We start from the raw sequence: 20,874 nt of genomic DNA, 5'->3' as shown, positions 1-20,874 counted from the left end.
GGAATTTGTAGTGTGTAATCATGGGAAAGCTCCTTTAGTTTTTGGAGGGAATAACTTTACGACTCCTTAAATGGCTAAGTTTACTTGGCACAGTTAAGAATCAAACTTGTCAATATTAATATTGATGTTACACATGAAATAAACATATATGATATTCTGGAGAAAATGTTTATCCTTCCACCCAATTGGTTGTACTGAATTGAAGTGGATTGTTCAGTTTTTCCCTCCCACTTTGTATACCCGCATTCAATGAACACAGAATAAAGGACTATGTTTATAAGACTACAGGGAAGTGATGGAACACCAGAGCTAACAAAATATTACATAGAAACCTTTTGTGTAGGGCTGGGGCTGTAGCTCAGTAGTAGAGCACCTGCCTCACATGTGTGAGGCACTGGGTTCGATCCTCAGCACTACAGAGAAATAAATAAATAAAGATATTGTGTCCATACAACTAAGAAAATTTTTAAATAAGAGAACCCTTTTGTGTAAAGGCCTTTAGAAAGTTTAGGCTGACCATCCTTTGCATGTTGAGGTAAAAATACCATCCACTGCATTAGAAAAGATAATTTATAAGTATGTATTGCTTTAAAACTGACTCAGTTTTTGTTGATGCACGAGACAGTGTTGCAAAGTGTAAATTCAGTGCAACTTTTCTGAGCTGCTGCTAGATTACCTTTGAAGTCAGCTTGGGTCTATCTAGCATTTGAAACATTGTAAGGTTGCTTGGGGTGCCAAACTGATTATTTTCCGCAGCTCAAGCAAAATACATTGTGTGCTGGTTATCATGGTGGCTCTGCACAGCCTTAGCCAAGGTCTGAGGATCCCAGGCTGTTTTCTGTCCTTAGACACAAATCATTTCTGCACTGACATTATCTTTATCATCAAAGGATACCTTTCCCTAAATGCTACAAGTTGGGCATATTATGCAGGGACTGGAATGGAGACTGAGCATCTGTTTCTTTTTAATTTTTTTTTTTGGGGGGGAGGTGGTACCAGAATTCAACTCAGGGGCACTTGACAACTGAGCCACATCCCCAGCCCTATTTTGTATTTTATTTAGAGACAGCATCTCACTGAGTTGCTTAGTGCCTGGCTTTTGCTGAGGCTGGCTTTGAATTCATGATCCTCCTGCCTCAGCCTTTGGAGCCACTGGCACACAGCTTGGGTGTCTGTTTCTTTGCAGACAGCATAAGCTACAACAGTGTAGCAATATCTTTAATGTAGTGAAAGAAAAATATTAATTAGTCTGGAATTATATATCTAGTGAAAAACACTTTCAAAAACATTGGAAAAATGAAGACTTTTTCAGAAGCACAAAAGGAGAATTTGTCATCAGCAGACTGTATGACAAGAGACTTTATTTCATTTTATTTTTATAGCACTATTGTGATGTAATTGATGAATGAAATTGTATATATTAAGGTGTACAATGTGATGATGCGATTGTGAAATTATTACCACAATGAAGTTGGCTATTCATTACCTATATAATTACGTTTTTGTGCTATGAGAACATATATATTTCAAGTATACAATATTGTATTAATGATAACCATTATGCCATAAAATAGGTCCTCAGAACTTATTTACGTTATAACTAAAAGTTGGTACTCTTTGACCAACATTTCTCCATTCTTCTATACCCCCACCTTGCCTTGCCCCAGCTCTTGGTAACCATCATTCTACCCTTTGTTAAGAGTTCTACATTTCTTAGGTTCTATTACATTTTAAGGCTTGAGAATAATCCTCTTTGGCTTGATGCTATGTTCTTTGGGCTCAATGGAGTGCCAGTTCTGCCTTCTGGGCCATAAGTATAGGTCCTGCTCCCTTGCTTTTGGGCAGAAACTCCCCAAAATTCAGGAGGTTGCTCTACCCTCTGAAATTGAGGAGGAAGTTAGCTCCATCCCCCTGAGTTGGCTATTTTGGCCTATAGTGGCAGTGGCAGACTTGCCAACATCTACATCTGTGGCTATTCCCTCAAAGTTATTCTTTTTAAATTTTGTTCCATTTCATTCCCTTTCATTCCCAGTTAGCCTTCAGAATTCTCAAGAACCTTGTTGGCCTCTGATACAATTCATGGGGTCCAGGCCAATGTAACACGAGTTCTCCACAAATCTTTACTAGATAAGTGCAGCTGTATTCCTGGCTTCTGCTGAGATGGCTGGTTGAATACACAATTTGCATACCTAATCTCTAGCAAACAGTTCTAGCTCTGACCTTGGGCTTTTTTCCACAGCATGCTACTTCAATAGGCAGAGAAGCTTTCAAATCATCAGTGATCTCTTTTTGCTTAGCATCTCCTTTTCACCTTACTCTCCCCTCTTGCACTTTGTTACAAGCAGTACAGAGAAGCCAGATAAGATTATTGACACCTTGCTTAGAAATTTCCTTAGCTAAATATTGGATTTCATCACTTAACAAGTTGTACTTTACAACAAGGAGAATGCAAGTAAGCCACATCTTCTGCTCCTTTATAAGGACTATGTGTCCTTCAGTTTCTAATAACATGCTCATGTTTACCATCTAATATCTTATCAAAAGCACATTTAATATTCATATTCATAGCAACATTCTCTTCATGATGATACATATATTCTCTAAGATGACAGAAACTTTCTCTACAACTCTCCTCTTTTCTTTCTGGTCCTCAACAGAATTTCTTTAATATCCAAATTTCTACCAACAGTCTCTTCAATGAAATGTAGACCTTTTCTATCAGACACCTCAGAATTCTTCTAGCATCTCACTTTCAAACTACTTTGACATTTTTAAGGTATTTGTTACAGCAGCATTCTGTTTTCTGGCACCAGAGTCTGTAAAAACTTTCTAGGGTTGCTGTAACAAATTATCACCAACTGGGTGGTTTAAGCAAAATAAATTTATTGTCTTACACTCCTGGAGGCAAGAAGTCTAAAATCAGAGGATCAGGAAGATTGGTTCATTCTGAGGTCTGTGAGGAAGAATCTGTACCATACCTGTCTCTAAGTTTCTGTTGGTTTGCTTGCATTGTCTGACATTCTTTGGTTACTAGATACATTACCCATCTACCATCAATTTACATAATTTTCTTCGTGTGTGTGTGTGTGTGTGTGTGTGTGTGTGTGTCTGTCTGTGTCCAAATTTTCCTCTTTTGTAACACTACTAGTCATATTGCATTAGGGGCCTACCCTAATCCATTATGACCTCATCTTAACTAATTACATCTACAAAACCCCTGTTTCCATACCAGGTCACATACTAAGGTAGTTGGAGTAAGAACATCAGCATATGAATTTTTCAAGAGTGCAATAACATTTTACAACAATAAAAATTTTTAAAAAATCTCCCATGCATTACACAGTATCAAGGGGATCCATGGAAACAACAAATGTACATGAATCTCATTGTCTAGGAAGTTTCCTTTATAAACATAGATTGGCAACTTCCTGACACGTAGAATTTCACCTGAGCATTTGAACGACTGACATTCCCATGTCTTTCTCTGCTCTCCTCTATACTGATAATGCTAGAATATTGATAACTAAATGTCCCAAGGTCACTTGTAGGCAGAGGTGCTGCACAACTTCTTAGTGGCCTGAGAAGTAGAAAATATTATTATTTTTTTATTTTTTCCAAAAATGGTACCAGAAGCATGAGTTTAGGCAGGTGTGAATATTTGCAGTGGCCTTGGGATGCAAACCATCACAGTATTAAAATATAAATTAATAGTCAGTTCTGACTGCAGCCATAAAGAAGACAAACCAAGAAAATAATCTCAAGGCATTTAAACAAACAAGAATATATGTGGAAGTCAAATGAGCACATAAAAATGTGGTTAGCATGTTGAAATGCACATTAAATACCAAGGAGATAAGACTTACATACTTTTTAGAATGACTAAAATGAAAAAAAAGCTGACCATACCAAGTGTTGGTAAGAATGCAGAGCAATTGGAGCCCTTTTAGTCTGCTGGTAGAAATGCAGCATGGTGTAGTTCCCTTTGGAAAATCATTTGGCAGTTTGTCCATAAAGGTGTGAAAACAAAAACTCCAGGTGAATTTTAAAAAGTACTTTATGGAGTGATCAGAACAATGTAAATTATCTGTGGTGAATGTGATTTAAAATATATTTTAATTCTGAGAGCAAAAAGGATGGCTATAAAGAAAAGGGCATGGGGCTGGGATTATAGTTTAGCAGTAGAGCGCTTGCCTTGCACTTGTGAGGTACTGGGTTCGATCCTTAGCACCACACAAAAAATAAATAAATAAAATAAATAAAGACATTATTATTATTATTATTATTATTTTTTCCAGTTTGAAACCATATTTTATTTTATTTTTAACATAGCTAGAAATATCCAACAACTATATATTTTTAAGCAGAAAACTTTCTTTTCCTTCTTACACCATCATTAGCAGAAAAAAAGAATATTTCTCGCTTTTAGAAATGATACTGGGTCTCTAAGAAAATGAAGACTATCTGTTGTATTTGTGGAACTTAAAGTCTAAAAGCACAGGACACATTTTCAGAAGAGTAATTTACTTTTACCCATTTATATTCGTAATATTCGAGTATAGTTAAGTCATGTATAATTAAGTCAATCAAATCAGGAATCCAAAAAGAAACTGTTCTTCTTGAGTTAAGCGCAGCACACATGAGATTTTGAGAACATACATGAACAACAACAACAAAAAAGAACACCAGCAAGCCCAAATCCAAGTATAAATGGTGTTTTTTCCCAAGGATTTTAAAAGCATGCTCCATTAGCATACGACTTTTTCTCATTTTTGTAACAGATGCAGTTCTGTTTACTCATGTACAGTAAAGGGTTAGAACCTGTATAAATATATTAGAAATGTACTACTTTATAAATGTACTCCAAGGAATTTATCATTTCCTTTATCTTTGCAGGGACAAAAGGGAAAAAGAGGTGGGGGTATGGTTACAGTATTTAAGGAAGAGCTGAATACAATAATGAATCTTCATGGTGCCAAGAACTCCATAATGAATAACCAGGCTCTCATCTATTTTATAATTCATGTTAGATCAAGCAGTTAATTCCTTGTATGGTTACCAATAACTCAAACCATATACTCTTCAAAATACAAAGATCAACAGGTACTTCCTAAATAGAACACCAAACACTAAAAGGAATCCTTCCTTCCAATGTTTTTTGACATCACAAGATTTTGCCAGAGTGGAAGTCTAATAACATTTAAATAAGCAATCTCATGGCTAAGAAAGAACTACAGCTCTTATGGGTATTATTCCACAGCTAGGATATGTATTACATATTAAATTAACCCCAGCATTAAATATGCTTTGCACAATTATGGTATGATAGCAGTGATGATGCTAGTGAGAAAAGATTATCTTTAGTTCAAGAAGGAGGGAAATACAAGAAGCAGAAAGCAGACATAGTTGGTCATTTTCTGATAAGAAAAGGTAAATTTTAAACATAGAATATAAAAAGACAACTACTCCCTTATTTTCCCACTGTGGAAATAATATGAAACATTTATTTGATATATTGAACAAAAACAGAGCTAAGTAATCCAACTCCATTGCAGCATAACAACAAAAAAATCACCTCTTCAACCCAATGTAAGATTTAAATGCAACCTGCATAAGGGCACATGTCATATAAAATAGTAAAACTGCTGCTGCCTTACCAAGTACTTTCAGTCCCTACCCAGGTTAGAGTGAAATACTGGTGGTCCCAATAGTTTTATTGAAATTAATCATTTAAAAATATTTTTAAATGACAAATCAAAATGCCTCAGTCTCAGTAACCATATATTCAACTGAAACTTTTATCTATGTAAATGAGATTTATTTACTTCCCACTAGTAAGTCTTTATTTCACTCACCTTACAGCTATGTATTTTCCATAGTTAGTATCTGCCTTGCCCAATATCAAAGAAAAAATCCAAAATGATTAGTAAATAAAAATGTAGGAAATAACACCCCCTTGAGTTTTAAATATTTTTAAGGTTTAAAAAGTGTTTTAAGTTTGTGATTCCTAGTAGGAAAACATTATCTGAATGAACACCCTAATGGCAAACCATTGTAAAATGCTTCAACTGGATTTGCTGCATAGGGGTAGGGATTATCTTCAAAGCACCCCAGCTCTCCTGATGAGGTCAGAGGTACACTGGTTTGTATTATTTCGACAGCCATTAAGTGATCTAGGTTGCTTTTCCTTCAGTAAGGGTTTTGTCAGGTGGGCATTATGCTTGACCTCCAAATTTGGCTGACAATTTACAGATCAGATTCATAACCTTTGGGTTGCTTTGATATTTTGACATATTTGCTGGGTTCTGGGCCACATCCTGGAAGGCCACCATAACTCTTGGATCCTGCATGGCTGCAAGAACCTCTGGATCACTAAGAATTTCATTGAGCCCAGGCATTCCTGCCATTCCAGGCATGCCCCCTCCCATTCCAGGCATTCCTCCAGGAAAGCCACCTGGAAAAGAGCCAAACTGAGCTCCTGCTTGTCGTCTAGCTTCTTCCTCCCTCTGGGCTCTCTCATGTTCTTCTCAAGCCTTCTTAACTCTTTCTATTCTTTCTTTGATCTCTCGCTCTTGACGTTTTCTCTCACATTTTCTCCGATGTTCAGCAATTTTCTGGGCCCGTGGTTGAACTTCTTTCAGCATTGCACTAGCATCATCATCATAATCCAGTTTACAGGCAAGAGCAAGATCATGGGCTGCTTCTTCCCAGTGGCCCAAAAGTCTGTGGGCTTTCCCTCGCCACTTGTAAGGCTGAGCTGAATCAGGATTTATTTCAATGGCTCTGTCACAGTCTCGAATGGCAGCATTTGGCTTCTGTAATTTGATGAAGACACTGGCTCTCTTGGCATACAGAATGGCCAAGCGAGGATTTAGCTTGATAGCATCTGTGAACAAGTCAATGGCTTTCTGTAGTTCACCATCATTCAGGGCTTCAATGGCAGCCCCTTTCTTTTCATTTGCTCGATCCATCATCTCCTCGGTTATCTCCGCATTTTCATCTCCCATTTCTTGAGGAGCATCAGTGTCTGGTTCAATTACACCTTCATTATCAATTTCTAGATCACTTTCCTCACTTGATGGCTCATCTCTCTTAATGTTTTCTTCCGACTTCTTGCTATCTGTTTTTTCTTCCTCGGTATTTTCTTCTGATTTAGGTTTATGAGTTATCCCCCATGCTCTCCACCCACTCTCTCAGGAAGCGCATCTCCTCGGTGTGCAGGACGCTCGGATCCTGCTTACACATTTTCACAAAGGCCCGAAGCTCGCTCACTTTGCGGGGATCCATGGTGGAGGAGAGGCAGGTGGAGGCGGCTGCAGCCTGGTCCCAGTCCCGGGCGCTGGCTCAGTGTGACCACGCAGAAGGGGGTGGATGCCGCGAGGCCAAACAGACTAGAACCTCCCTGGCCGCTGGCTCCTCCCTCTCAAGACATTATTATTGAAAACAAAAGAAAAGGACAAGTGAGTCCCAAGAATCTTAGTTTGAAAACTGATTGCACCAGGAATTAGTGTTTTTTTTTTTTTAATTTTTAGTTTTATTTTTCAGTTGTTGATAGATCTTTGTTTTATTTATTTATATGCAGTGCTGAGAATAAAGCCCAGTGCCTCACACATGCCAGGCAAGTGCACTACTGCTGAGCCCTAGCCCCAGCCCAGGAATTAGTGTTTTGACCTTGAGTAAGGTACTTATTTTCTCAGATTGTCAGTTATCACATGTATAAAATGGGATAACTAAATATATTTATGTGTTTTAGTGAAAATGTGCCATTTTTATTATTTCAGTGTGAGTTCAAATTGGTTGAGACATATATGTCATTCAATTTTGTTTCTATAGAACCAAATATATAAACAGTGATAATTGGAAACAGGAAATTCAGTTGTTCCAACTAGAAATGGGGTCCATTGGCTTATATATATTCTACAACCAAGGAGTTGGGAATGTAGCTCAGTGGTAGAGTGTGTGCCTAAAATAGACTACAACCATAACCCTAGGAACCCCCTTTGGCTTATGGTTAGCCTCTGTGGAGACTTTGAAGATAGACTTCTTGGCACATATATTATCACTAGTTTTTAAACTTGCCATACTTTCTAGTGGCATGATGAAGCCAAGACACTGAATACAGAACAGATTAAATCAAATGAACTCTTTAGAAGGTAGTTTTAAGTAGAAATAAAAAATTGTGTTTACTTTTACTAACAATATAATATATAATAAACCTGAGAAAAGAAATGGACAAACATGTATAATTGAAATGTTTTCACTTGCTATAGATAGCTAAAGCAGTTAATGTTTGGAACTGCATAAATGATACAATATAAAGTTTCAGTATTACATTTGCCTTTTCCTTGCTGTGCAAAAGTACAGAACTGTTTTTTTGGGGGGGTGCTAGTTTACCTTTATGTGATTTTATAAGTGTGGTAACCACATGCCCTTGGTTTCCATCTAATGTTCAGGTATAAATGCAAATAACATATGTTTTTATACTTGAAAACATTCCAGTTTGTAAAATAAATCATATGGTCATACTAGTTTCAGCCATTACTATAATTTTAACATCAAAATGGAAAGAGTTATGTACTATGTTTCACAACAAGGGAAAGAAAAGAAAAAAGGAACAAATGGAGGTAGATGGAGGGAGTGGGAAATGGAAAGGGAGAACAAGACACTTGGAAAAGTCAAACATTTGTTTCTAAAAGTTTGAGAGATAAATGGCAAAATTCAGAAGTTCTTCCATGATATTTTTGATGTTTAGATTCAGGTACTATTGGATAGATATATTTAATAATGCATACTTTAGTAGCATATCTATAATTTCTTCCATATTTTGAAAATATCAGAGCTCAAGAATGTATTTCCTTTTAATTATACAATACATTCCATAACTGTTGGTGTCTCATTCATATTCTTTGTTGAACTTCTTCCACTTTCAACATTATGTAAACTAATAGATACCCCTGTAATTTAACAGAGCTATCTTTTTAATTTAGTAATTAATTTTATTCTTCTTTAAGAGTTAAGGTTAGGGTAGGGTTAGCAATATAAGTCAGAATTTGACATAACCTAAGAAGAGGCATTCAAATCTCCATAAAAAATCAAGCAGAGTGTTTTCTCATTTGCTTAGTAATAATAAAATCTTAATTCAGATGTTATAATTTGATTTAAGCAGATATTTTATGAAAAAGAACCCATGCAAAACATAATATCTTTGTATTCTATCCAACAGAACCAGTGAATGTAATAATCAGAAGTGAAAATGATGTAATATGTCTTATTTGAATTCATTATTTTAAAATTTTATTTTATTTTTGTAGTACTGGAATAAAACCCAGGGCCTCACACATGCTAGGCAGGTACTGAGCTACACCCCTAATCCTTGAATTTATTATTTTTATTAAGAGAGAAGATGGGTTTGTAAGTTAAGGGTTTTTTTTTGTCCAGAATTTTATTAATTATGCTAAAACTGATAGTAGAATTACTTTATAGTGACTCAGCATATTTCATACAAACTGATATTACAAATGCAATTACTGTTAAAAAGAATCCGAACACTGTTAGCTTTAAAGTAGGAAAATGCTTTCATGTTATTCAATATGACTCTGGTTCAGTTTACTTCTGTATTTGTTCTTTTATGTCTTCTTTGAGATCCCAAAACATTTTAACCATGTATATCCTGAAATCTTTCTCTGTCATTTTTCTGCTATAGCTGCCAATGCTTCTAATGATGTGTTGTCTTGATTTGTTTGTGGTACTCTCTTCCCTTGTCTTTTCATGTTGCTCATGTGTCTTCCTTTCCAGCTCTGTGGATCTGGTATTATTGTTTTTATCCTATAGATTTGTAGTGTTCTTGTAGGGTTCCAAGATCTCTCCTTTGTGGGGAAGGACAATATTAACAGATCCCTATGTCAACAATACATCACCTATGAACAAATTGTTGTTCTTAAGACATTTACAGTTTAGTCTCAATGTCCAGAAATGTTGGATTCAATTATTATTTAATATATAATCAATAGTTTCATAAAAAGGTTTACAGTTTCTGGTGGTGGACAATGAACTGGGGGTCAGGCATAGGACTATATGCTGAGGGGGAAAGATGTGAGGGTATAGAGTTAATATATCTTAGGAAATGTGAAGGAGAAATCTAGTGAAGAGGGTTAGCAGCAGGGGAATAGACAGGAAGTAATTTGGGTAGATAATTATGTGGGAAGACCGTAGAGCACATAAAACAAACACACATATGTATTTAGAAAAATACAGGATGTAAAAATAGTAAAATTTGGAGGATGAAGAAAGAATAAAGAGAAAAAAGGGAAGGAAAGAAAGAAAGAAAAAAGAGAAGAAAAAAGAAAAAAGGGAAAAAAGGGGCTTATGCAATTCCTCTATATTATATTAATCAGGTGACTCAGTCCTAAGAGTCCTATTTCATGCAAAGTTCTTGGTTTTACATATGTTGGAGATATGAGGGTCAGAGGATAGAAGGGTAGAAGAGAAGGAAGAGGAGGAAAAAAAATACTCTTAGAGATCCGTTTCTTTATCTTTACATCCAGTAGGTGGGGTTATCTCATCCAGTAGGTGTCTCTGCCCTCAGGATGGTGTAGGTGACCAGGGTGTGAAGACTGGATCTCGTGTGGATCATCTGGAAGCTAGGAGTGCCGCTCACCAGTCCCAGCAGGGAAATAGCACCTCACAGGTCTTTCTTTTCGACCACTCATCTGACTTGAGCCCCTGATATCGTCTCCCTTTCTTGCCCAGAGATTTTCCAGATCCTGGTCTCTGTTATGCTCCAGACTTTAGTCCCCTCCCCTCTCTTCTTATCAGGTCCCAACTGTGGGACCTCTCACCCCCAGGCTCACTCCACGTGGGCGGTGCCCTGTTCACCCTGCACTCCTGTCCAACTGAGAGCTGTTTTTGTGTTGGGTGGTCACTGTGTCGAGTTACCTATGCTGGGGAGGGTGGGGGAACTAGAAATCAGGTACCTGCTCAAATTGCAATCTGATCTGATAGCCATGCCCACCAAAAAATGTCGAGGAAGTTTTTCCCAGATGGAGTCTGTCTGCCTCCAGTGCTGGGGTGTCTCGTGATGTGGGGGGAGCTGGGCTTTGGCCTTGTGCTGTAGATAAGCAGCAGCTGAGTGACCTCCGTAGGATTGGATCACAGTCTGGAGTTCTGCATAGGTGCTGATAGGTAGTTCTGCTAAGCTGCTTGTGAGCTGTGCATGAGCTCGAACTGTGGGGTTTGGGTATACACGAGTCTGTAGACCTACTCGTGCCCAGAGGCTCTGATTTCTGTGCAGGTGGTCGCAGTGCTGGCGATTTCCGTGAAAATCCACTGTAAAGGGGTCTTCCCACACTCTCTAGGATGCTGTACTCTGTCTAGGTAAGACCCCGTGGAGAAGCTGCCCATCTGCTCTCCCGGCTTCACGCCACAGAGCAGCCAGAAACAGGACTTCCTCTACTCTGCCATCTTCCTCTCTCCCATATATTTATTCTTAATGGAGTTACTAAAGTTACTCTTCCAATAGTGAGGTCACTCCCACAGGAATTAAGTGTAATTATTGTGGAAGGCATTTTATCTATGGTAGGAAGGATGTGTGCCATCTGTTGTTAGTATGCCTAAGAAGGAAGTCATCAGGCATATTTCTCAGAAATGTAAGAGCATCCATTCAGACCATAGCAGAATATATTCCAGTTGGGGCTGGGGTTGTGGCTCAGTGGTAGAGCACTCGCCTCTCACATGTGAGACCCTGGTTTCAATCCTCAGCACCACATAAAAATAAATAAACAAAATAATGATAAAAAAGAATATATTCCAGTTGGGTCAGTCCTTCCTCTGTGAGACCCACTGCCACTTGTTATCAGCATGGAAAAACTTTTCAGTGTATCTCAGCTATTCATTTTTTAAAATAAATTTCTGTTAGCATAAAACATTAAATATTAAAGCACTCACAACCATAGACTCAACCAGCTGAGTAGATCCTTCTTCATCTCTTCATCTAGATTTAGATCTTACCCTCACTTGATCACTCATAATTCACACTGAAAGCAGAGTGATATAATTGGAAAATGCATTGAAGAGGATAGTTATATAAGAGCAATTCCATGGCAATTGTTAATTTGTAATTTTTTAAAAATTTGGAAATACTTTCAAAATAAATCCCAAAGTATAATTATGTATGCTTCCCAAGTGCTTGCAAAGTCATTTATTTTGGCCATGGTGGCAGAGATATTATCTCAAGACACATGGCAGAAGACAGGTCATTACAGATGAGATTTGGTTCTGCAACTAGATTCCCCATCATTGAGAAACTTAGGAAAATACTTTTAGAGAATTGAAACTGAAGTGACTAATGCTTTTGTCACACTTTAGAGAGCAGGCTGTGCCTTACTCCTTTCTTTCCCTGAGTTATTCAATTGTATAACAGCAGTTTGTCTTGAGTTACTTCATTTTAAGTACACATGCCAATGTACAATAATTCTACATCTTGTTTGTACAAGTAAAGAACCACCATCTACCCAGCACAACCATAAGGCATAAACTGGTTAAATAATTTTTAACACCAATAAAAATTACTACCTTTGAACTTACCAAATTAAACGAGGAACACATGGACACATGGGTATATTAAATCATATCAGAAACATCAGACACATGAGCTTATCAATCACACCAGACTCTCACTTAAGACCCATAAAAGAAGGGGTGCCGCAGTCTGGCTGGGCACAAATCACGAGCCACTCGAGCAGGAACAAACTTTATTTCTGAACTCTACCAGCACACTCCACACACGCTCCCCGGGAACTCCATCCAACGCCTGGCTCCTCCAGGAACCACACACCGGAAATCCCTCCTCTGGCACTTCCCCAACCAATGGGAACTCTCCGGGAATCCCCGCGAGAACTCCAAAGTAGCAGGCCGAGGCGGACATCAGGTCTAATATACAACCGAATTAATCCAGCATCATCTTAATGGATTGCCTCTCAACCAATACTATTGGCAAAATGCCAGGGGCTATTCTGACTTGGCTGTGGCTCTCAGCAAAGGGGTACCTCAAACTGTATCACAGCACACTGACCTATCACCTAGTCACATTTCAAGAGCCTTGTTCAGGAAGATCACCATAGTGATGAACCTCTATCTGTCCCCAGGATTCAGTTCAGCATGGTTGCCCATGATGATGGTGGCCCACTTCAAAATGTTGCTTGTACCCTCCTGTTGGCAGTTGTGCTCCTGAGTCTGTGTTTAAATAATTTTCTGACCACCTGCAGTGACTCTTTGCATTTCTATCCTTGTACTGCCTCTTTAAAATCCCATTCTGGGCTGGAGATGTGGCTCAAGCGGTAGCGCGCTCGCCTGGCATGCTTGCGGCCCGGGTTCGATCCTCAGCACCACATACAAACAAAGATGTTGTGCCCGCCGAAAAACTAAAATATAAATATTAAAACATTCTCTCTCTCTCTCTCTCTTAAAAAAAAAAAAAACCATTGTTACCTTAACATTTTCTCAGCTTTGCTGTAACCTAGATGTTGTTATGTGAAGAGTGATGTATGATTTGAATATTATAGATATTAGTAAGTAAGACTGGAATGGAATAAAATAATTTGCAATTGCCATGGTCACAAATACCAGGAATAGCCATTGAAGTAAAGTTGACGAAAGTTATGGAGCTTTGTGAGTTTATTGTTATTCAAGCAATTCTGACAGTTTTGAAAGACACAAACATGTTCTGTTTATGTAAATGGCATAGCTTGCTCATAATACACACTTCCATTAACTAGCTCCATTTACTCCTATAAGAAAATGTGTTGTGTTGCACACAATGTCTCTCCCTCATTCTTTCTGGTATCCTCTAGAGCTGTTTCTGTACTGTTGAAGGCAGAGGTGAGAAGTTTTGATACAGAATATGGGTGGCCACTCACTAGGTGCTGAAGACACAGTCATAACTCCACATAACCCCCATTTTCCCATATATTTCCTCACTACCTGCCCTGTACACTGCTCCAGTTCCCACTGAGGACTCAGGATTCTGTACTATGGTCATGCAGGCACTTATAGGATTCGGATACCTTCAATAGCACCTCTGACACTTGCCCCATCTCACAGAAAAAACTAGGACCACCTTCCTCCATTGTCACATCTCCTCCACAGTTTCTAAGTCCTATGGCAGTGGTGCTACCTGTAAGGACAACAACAGCCTCTACTAGACCCTTGCAACTCAGATGTCACATAGTGTGCTGCTTAACCCTCTCAAAGTCCAGTGTCTCCTCCTGACACTCACACTTCAGTTCACGGGAGGACTGATCTGTGGACCTACCAGCTGAATCTTAGAAAGAATGAAGACTGTAGGAAGAATTAAGACACAATTTTCCCTGGTACAGCACTGTGAACAGCAAAACACATGCACAATAATAGGCATGTTGCACACTGTCAGGCAGTACAATGGTGAACTGGGTTTTCCTGCCTCAGAAAAGACCTTTTCATGAGAACTAAATGGGTTTGCACATCATTATTGTTTTTACTTTCTCTTCCAGGAACTATGAGACTTGACATCCCTACGTTACCCTTAGGAATGGATGTGCCTCAGAAAGAACTACTGAATAATAATAGATATTAAAGATCTTAAAACTTTCATTTTTTAGGTGCTCCCAGAGCCTTGAGCATATTAGGCAAGAATTCTACCACTGAATTGTACCTCCAACCCTTAATACCTATTTTTTGTACATGCTTTGATCGATGATTTCTTTCCCTTCTTCTGTTTTATTTGTCAAGCTTGCAATGACTCTGTCCACTCCTAGAGAGCAAATATATACAGATGTATTTACTTTGGTGGGGTACTTTATTGTATATTTAAATCTATGGACTGAAAAATTTTTCCTTGACCATTTCTGCTCTTTCAGACAGTATGTGGTTCAGAAATATCCATAGATATTTGTTATAGGACCAAGGCTCAGTCTATTGTCACAAGACATATAGCAGTAGTGACTATACTCTTCATATACTGTATTACAAAAATACCAAATAACCTATTCATAAGACAAAGTTGATATTTTTAAATAAAGTTGAACAGGATCACAGTATCTCCACAACATCATTAGCGTTTCAGAATGAAAGACTTTAATAATATTTATTCTGATTTTGACACCTCACAAAGAGGATCTTTGAAGTTTGGACAAATTGGTTAAGATGAGGAAAGAAACTTGGCATAGTAGTTTAGGATTAATGGACATAGCAAGTCAAGGATTTTATATCCTTTTAAAAATCTATTATTTATTTATTTTTATGTGGTACTGAGGATTGAACCCAGTGCCTCACATGTGTTACGCAGGCGCTATACCACTAAGCCACAACCTCAGCCATTTATCTACTTTTTACTTGGTATACAATAATTCTATATATTTATGGGGTATAGAGTAATAGTTCCATCCATGTATACAATGTGTAATGATCAAATCATGATAATTAGCATTTCCTTCACCTCAAATGTTTATTACATCTTTGTGTTAGGAACATTCAAAATACTTCTGAGCTTGAATAATACAGCTATTTTTTTTAACTGTGTAGCCACCCTACTTTGATATAGAACAGTAGAATTTATTCCTATTCTTTAACTGTATTTTGGTACCTATTGTCCATCCTCTCTGTATTCTCCTTCTCTTTTGCAGCTTCTTGTGACCTTTATTATACCCTCTCATTCTATGAAATTAACCATTTTTAACCTTCCTTATATGGTTAAGAACATGCAACAAATATCTTTCTGTAATTAAAACATGGATTTTCAGACAAGGGATTCAAAGAGTCTTGCAATTGAAAAATGTTATTTGACATTTTTAGCTGAAGAACTGATGGTTCTTTCAAGTAGTTGCTGCAATGAACAACAAAATTTTTTGCAACTTTTATTTTCCTGGGCAACAAATTCCTATATTACTGAAGTTATTTTAAAGAGGCCAGTGGAATACAAATTTTCATTAATGTATTTTTGGCAGTGAATGGGATCAAACCCAGGGCTTCTTGTATGCTAAGCAAGCACTCTTACCACCGAGCTAAAGCCTTAGCACAACTTTTGTTAATGTAAGTTGTATATATCATTTCAGTTCTCTTTGCTTTCTTTTATATAACTTACAGTTTAGTGTGGGAAATAGTATATAGAAGAAAAGGACAGGAAAGAGGTTCTGATAAGGACATAGCTCTTTGAAAGTAAGTTAGGGTATACTACTGCATTCACTCCTTTATATTCCATCCAACTTGTTTTCTTATTAGGAAACACCTTGAGTGGTAAAGAGAAGGTTTCTCCATACACTTCTTCCCCCTAACAAGCAGCTTAAATAAGAATGTAATTCTTCAAATTTTTTTTAGAGTGGCAGTAGTCTTAATATCAATCTTTTATTTAGTTTATCTTTTAATTTTTTTGTGTTCTTTCTTAGCAAAGATAATATCATTGCCAAATTTTACTTGCTTTTTCTCCTCTTTACTCCAGTTTTTAGTATAGTGCCCTCAGAATTGTTCAAAGAATGACCGAGAGTGAATTCTGGATTTAGACTTGCTGTGAGCAACTAATTAGTAAATTATCAGATTCATTCCATCAATGAATCTGGAAGGTTGTGTCTCTTGAGGACTTGGGCTTGGTGATATCGGAGAGAAAGATTATAATTACCCTGAAGGATGTGGCCAAAAATTTGAAATTGTTTCTGAATGGCTCCACTGCAGCTTCAAGAGCAGGCTTCCACCAGATGCCAATCTTTAACATTTTTATAGGCAACTGGATGATTTCAAAGGAACATTATTGGTTTAGATGGGAGGAAATTGTTCTGGTGACACAAAGGAAGCAGGAGAAAATATGAAAGATATTGTAGAGACAAAAGAATTTCCTTATACCTGGCCCTAGGCTGCCATACTTGAAGTGACAGAAGCTCCTCCGTCTGTGGGAGGGTTCAACATCCCACATGACCATAGCTTCCCATCTTCCTGGCAGCAGATTTTTATGAACAAACATATTTCCATAGGCTCTAGGGAAAAGAGAGTTGGGGGACAAAGTCTACAGATTCTGTGCACCTGGATTCAGACAACTGTTAACTGTGTCATCTATGCTTAGACTGCTTGATGTTTGAGGTCAAATTGTTTATTACCTAGCAGGTTAAATATAACTCTCATATTGGCTCATAAAAAGAGAGGCATGGATTTGGAGGTCCCTTTGCTATAGCAGTGTAGCAAATTATATTCCCATATATTCCAGTCCAAGCAGTCTTCATATGATGCCAAAAAGAACAAAAGGTCACAGGTACCTGCTGGCCCTTTGGTCTTTAAGCTCTTGTCTGTCCATTTATAAAACAAACGCTGTTTTATCCATAGATAGAACTTAGATTTCACTGGTAATTATACATGTTGTGGTAGACCAAAGGGGCCCATATCAAAGGTGATCTTTTTTTAAAATATTTTTATTTTGGAGAGAGAGAGAAGAGAGAGGGAGAGAAAGAATTTTTTAATATTTATTTTTCAGTTTTCGGTGGACACCTTTATTTTATTTTATGTGGTGCTGAGGATCGAACCCAGCGCCCCACGCATGCCAGGCAAGCACGTTACTGCTTGAACCACATCCCAGCCCCTCAAAGGTGATCTTTATGTCTAAGGACATGGAAAACCCCAGGAGGAGAATCAGATTGCATTCTTATGTGCTTTGCATATACTTCTATAGCAACACTATTAACCACTGAAAATATTCTTTGAAATATTTTTGTATTCTCCAGTATGTGGTTTGCAATCCAATTTGCAAACATTAAGAGAGCATACTTGAGCTGAAAATATCTGGAAGACTGCTATATCCTTTTAAATTGTTTTTTTAGTTGCAAGTGGACACAATACCTTTATTTTATTTATTTATTTTTATGTGGTGCTGAAGCTTGAACCCAGTACCTCACACATGATAGACAAGCACTGTACCACTGAGATACGACATCAGCCCTGCTATATCCTTCTTGAATGGACCCATGTTTATATATGCTATAATATAAATGTCTCTATTATTATAAATTATTGTCAAATATAGTTAAAATATACTTTGTATTTTAAGAGTGTTTTGTGTTACTTGTTGACAAATTATAAAACATGGAATATTATAACAAAAAACTCAGCAATGGGTGACTTGTACTTACCTGTGCTAACGTTACCCCTTTATCAGCACAAGTAATTAAAAGCTAGCTGTATTATTTCAAGAAGTTGAACACAAAACCAAGATGCACAGGAAGAATGTAAGCCATGAATATTGGATTATATAATGAAATAATGCCTTTACAATGTTTATCTAAAAGATAATCATAATAAAGGGGGAAACACCCTATGAGTGTCATACAATCATATCAGAGACTATTAAACAGTACAATAATATAGAGAAGTGCATTTAGTTCTTATGAATAGTTTTTCAGATCTGTACAGTGAAAAGCTAGACTGACCTAGGGGGTAAAAATCCTTACATTGTTAACAAAATATCTTCTAGCCCCATAAATCATGTGTAATCACTTGTTAAGGAAAAAATTCCATTACTACGTGGGCAAAAAGAATGTAAACTTTTACTTTTTTATGCATTTCAAAATTCACTTATATTGATGTTCCTTCCACCCCAATCCATCCCATTACCAAACAGGAATGAGCTAAGGAGTGACAAAAATATTCTTCTTTCTCATTTTCTTCCTTTTCCCTTGGAATAAACCAAGACTTCATTAGATTTTTTTTTTTTTGAAGTTGGAAGGATAACAAAAGTCTCAAAATTTCCTTAAATAAAATAGAGTGAATAAGTAAATAGGAATTCAAATGTCAGTAAGCTAGTAAGCCTCAATATAAACATAAGATAGTTTCACTCTAACAGGGAAGTGTTAGAAGAGGTTTCCTGAGAGGCACTCATTTAAAAAATAAATTATAGCTTAAATTATTACTAGATAGATTATTCCTGTCAAAGGCAGAAAGAATGAACATTTCCTCTCCTTTCATGAATCTTGTAAGGCTAGGGTATAGTGGCTTGAAAATGTCATATATTGGACTGTAAATCATGGTTATTTATGGTATTCTCAGGCTGGGGAGATAGCTCAGTGGTAGAGCACTTGCCTAGCATGCCCTGGGGTCAATGCTGAGCGCTGCAAACAAAACAAAACAAAACAAAACAAAACATTATTAACATTAGACATTTTTAATGGGTGTAAAAAATTATTAAAACAGCCATTTCATTTCTCCTTCTCCTAATCTAGCCACATAAGTCATCTCCAATAGATGATACAGATTTCAGCATTAATTTGTAAAATATTCCAAGAGTTGGCATAGTCCCAAGAATTAGAGAAAACTTCCACCCACTTATAAACTCCCAAAGTAAATGTAAATACAGCGTGGTTCTCATTTTCTTTCATATAATGCCACATAACCCCAAATAACTTTGTAAATACCTTATGAAGAAAACAAAACCTTAAAAACCTATCAAAACTAGTTAAAATATTTAAATGCAGAAAACTCAAATTTCCTTCAATCAGGTCACAAATCACCCCAAAATTGGAATCACATTTACAAACAGAATGAGTAGAATGTTTAGGACAACCAAAACAGCCCCATGTAACTTTAAAAATGTAATCATTTACTCAAATACATTTCAAATGGGAATGGTGATAGCACAGGAAGCAAAAATAAGTTCGCAATTGAAGTTTCTAGAAGCTCATGAAAACAATAACATCCCATGTCGCAGATGCAAAAAGAAAAACAGTTCTAATGGAGTTAAGAGTACTCTGGTCATCTTCGTTCCTTTAATCTTGCAAGGTGTTAACTATTTTCACTTCCCTTATCACAAAGTTAGTCCACAGGAGGAGCTGGTGGATCTTGTCCATTATGAGGACTGGTTGGCTTTCCGGATAAGTTGGATCGTCTTAGATTAGGTGGTCTCAGCAAGAACGCGATCACTGCAATAACCATCCACGCCATCAAGATCATAGTAATATCGATGCCGTTGTCACCGGAGGGTCCTGGTAATTCCTGAAGACATTCTGTGTCCGTGCAGTAGGACTGGGACTGCCGCAACAACTCGATCAGCCTTCGCATCACTTGATCATGAGAGCAAACACATTCACAGGGATCGAATCCACCTTCTGCCATGATTGCTCAGCTTGATTTTACTTGACTGTTTAAATCCGTCCAGGACACAACCCACCGACCTGGTGAGGAGGGAAAGGGCCGCGACCTAGTCTCGACAACGGAAAGACAGCACGGGGCGTCTGGCTACCACTGCTCCGGAAGCTGCTGCTGCTGGTGCTCTGGTCCGCGGTCCGCAGTGTCCTCCCCTTCCTCTGTTCGGATTTGAGATTGACCACGTCACTCTTAGCCACAAGACTGGGATCTGCCGCCCCCAGATGGCGGCTCAACAGATTGCAGCGCGTCAGCAACGGGTGATTTATAAAAGTTCCATTTCACCGCATCCTTATGAATTATATCTATGATATAGTCTCTATTTTTAAGTAAAACACTAAGTGTTCCCTAATATGATAATTTTTAATCTCAGTTTTTATTTTTCATTTAAAGTTACTAGAATATTTAAAAATATTCTAATGTAATTTGAACTGTTTTTTGGCTAATTTTCTATCTTAATTTTTACTCATTTATCCTTTCATTTTTCATAGTGCTTTAATTTTTTTTCTTTTCAGTGGGTTTTTTGTGGTTGTTCATATAAAGAATATTAATCCTGCATCATGTTGTATGAAGAACAATCACCCTGATTATGTTTTCTCAAGATTGCTAATGACTTTTACTATTTTTATTTTTAAAAATTTAAATTGATAAATAATAATTGAATATATTTATGGGGTACAATGTGATGTTTTAATATATGTATATAACTTAAGAGATGAATGAGTTATAAAA

At 37.3% G+C, this 20,874-nt stretch overlaps 2 pseudogenes; both read right to left on the bottom strand.

The window, feature by feature from the left end:
• Positions 1 to 6,197: 6,197 nt before the first annotated feature.
• LOC114104175 (hsc70-interacting protein pseudogene) lies at positions 6,198 to 7,284 on the bottom strand (annotated as a pseudogene).
• Positions 7,285 to 19,144: 11,860 nt separating this feature from the next.
• Positions 19,145 to 20,283, bottom strand: LOC114104168 (small integral membrane protein 14 pseudogene; annotated as a pseudogene).
• Positions 20,284 to 20,874: the final 591 nt, after the last annotated feature.

Source organism: Marmota flaviventris, chromosome X (assembly GCF_047511675.1).
Source record: "Marmota flaviventris isolate mMarFla1 chromosome X, mMarFla1.hap1, whole genome shotgun sequence".
Taxonomy (NCBI): Eukaryota; Metazoa; Chordata; class Mammalia; order Rodentia; family Sciuridae; genus Marmota; species Marmota flaviventris.
This window is presented reverse-complemented; position numbering and strand designations above follow the sequence as displayed.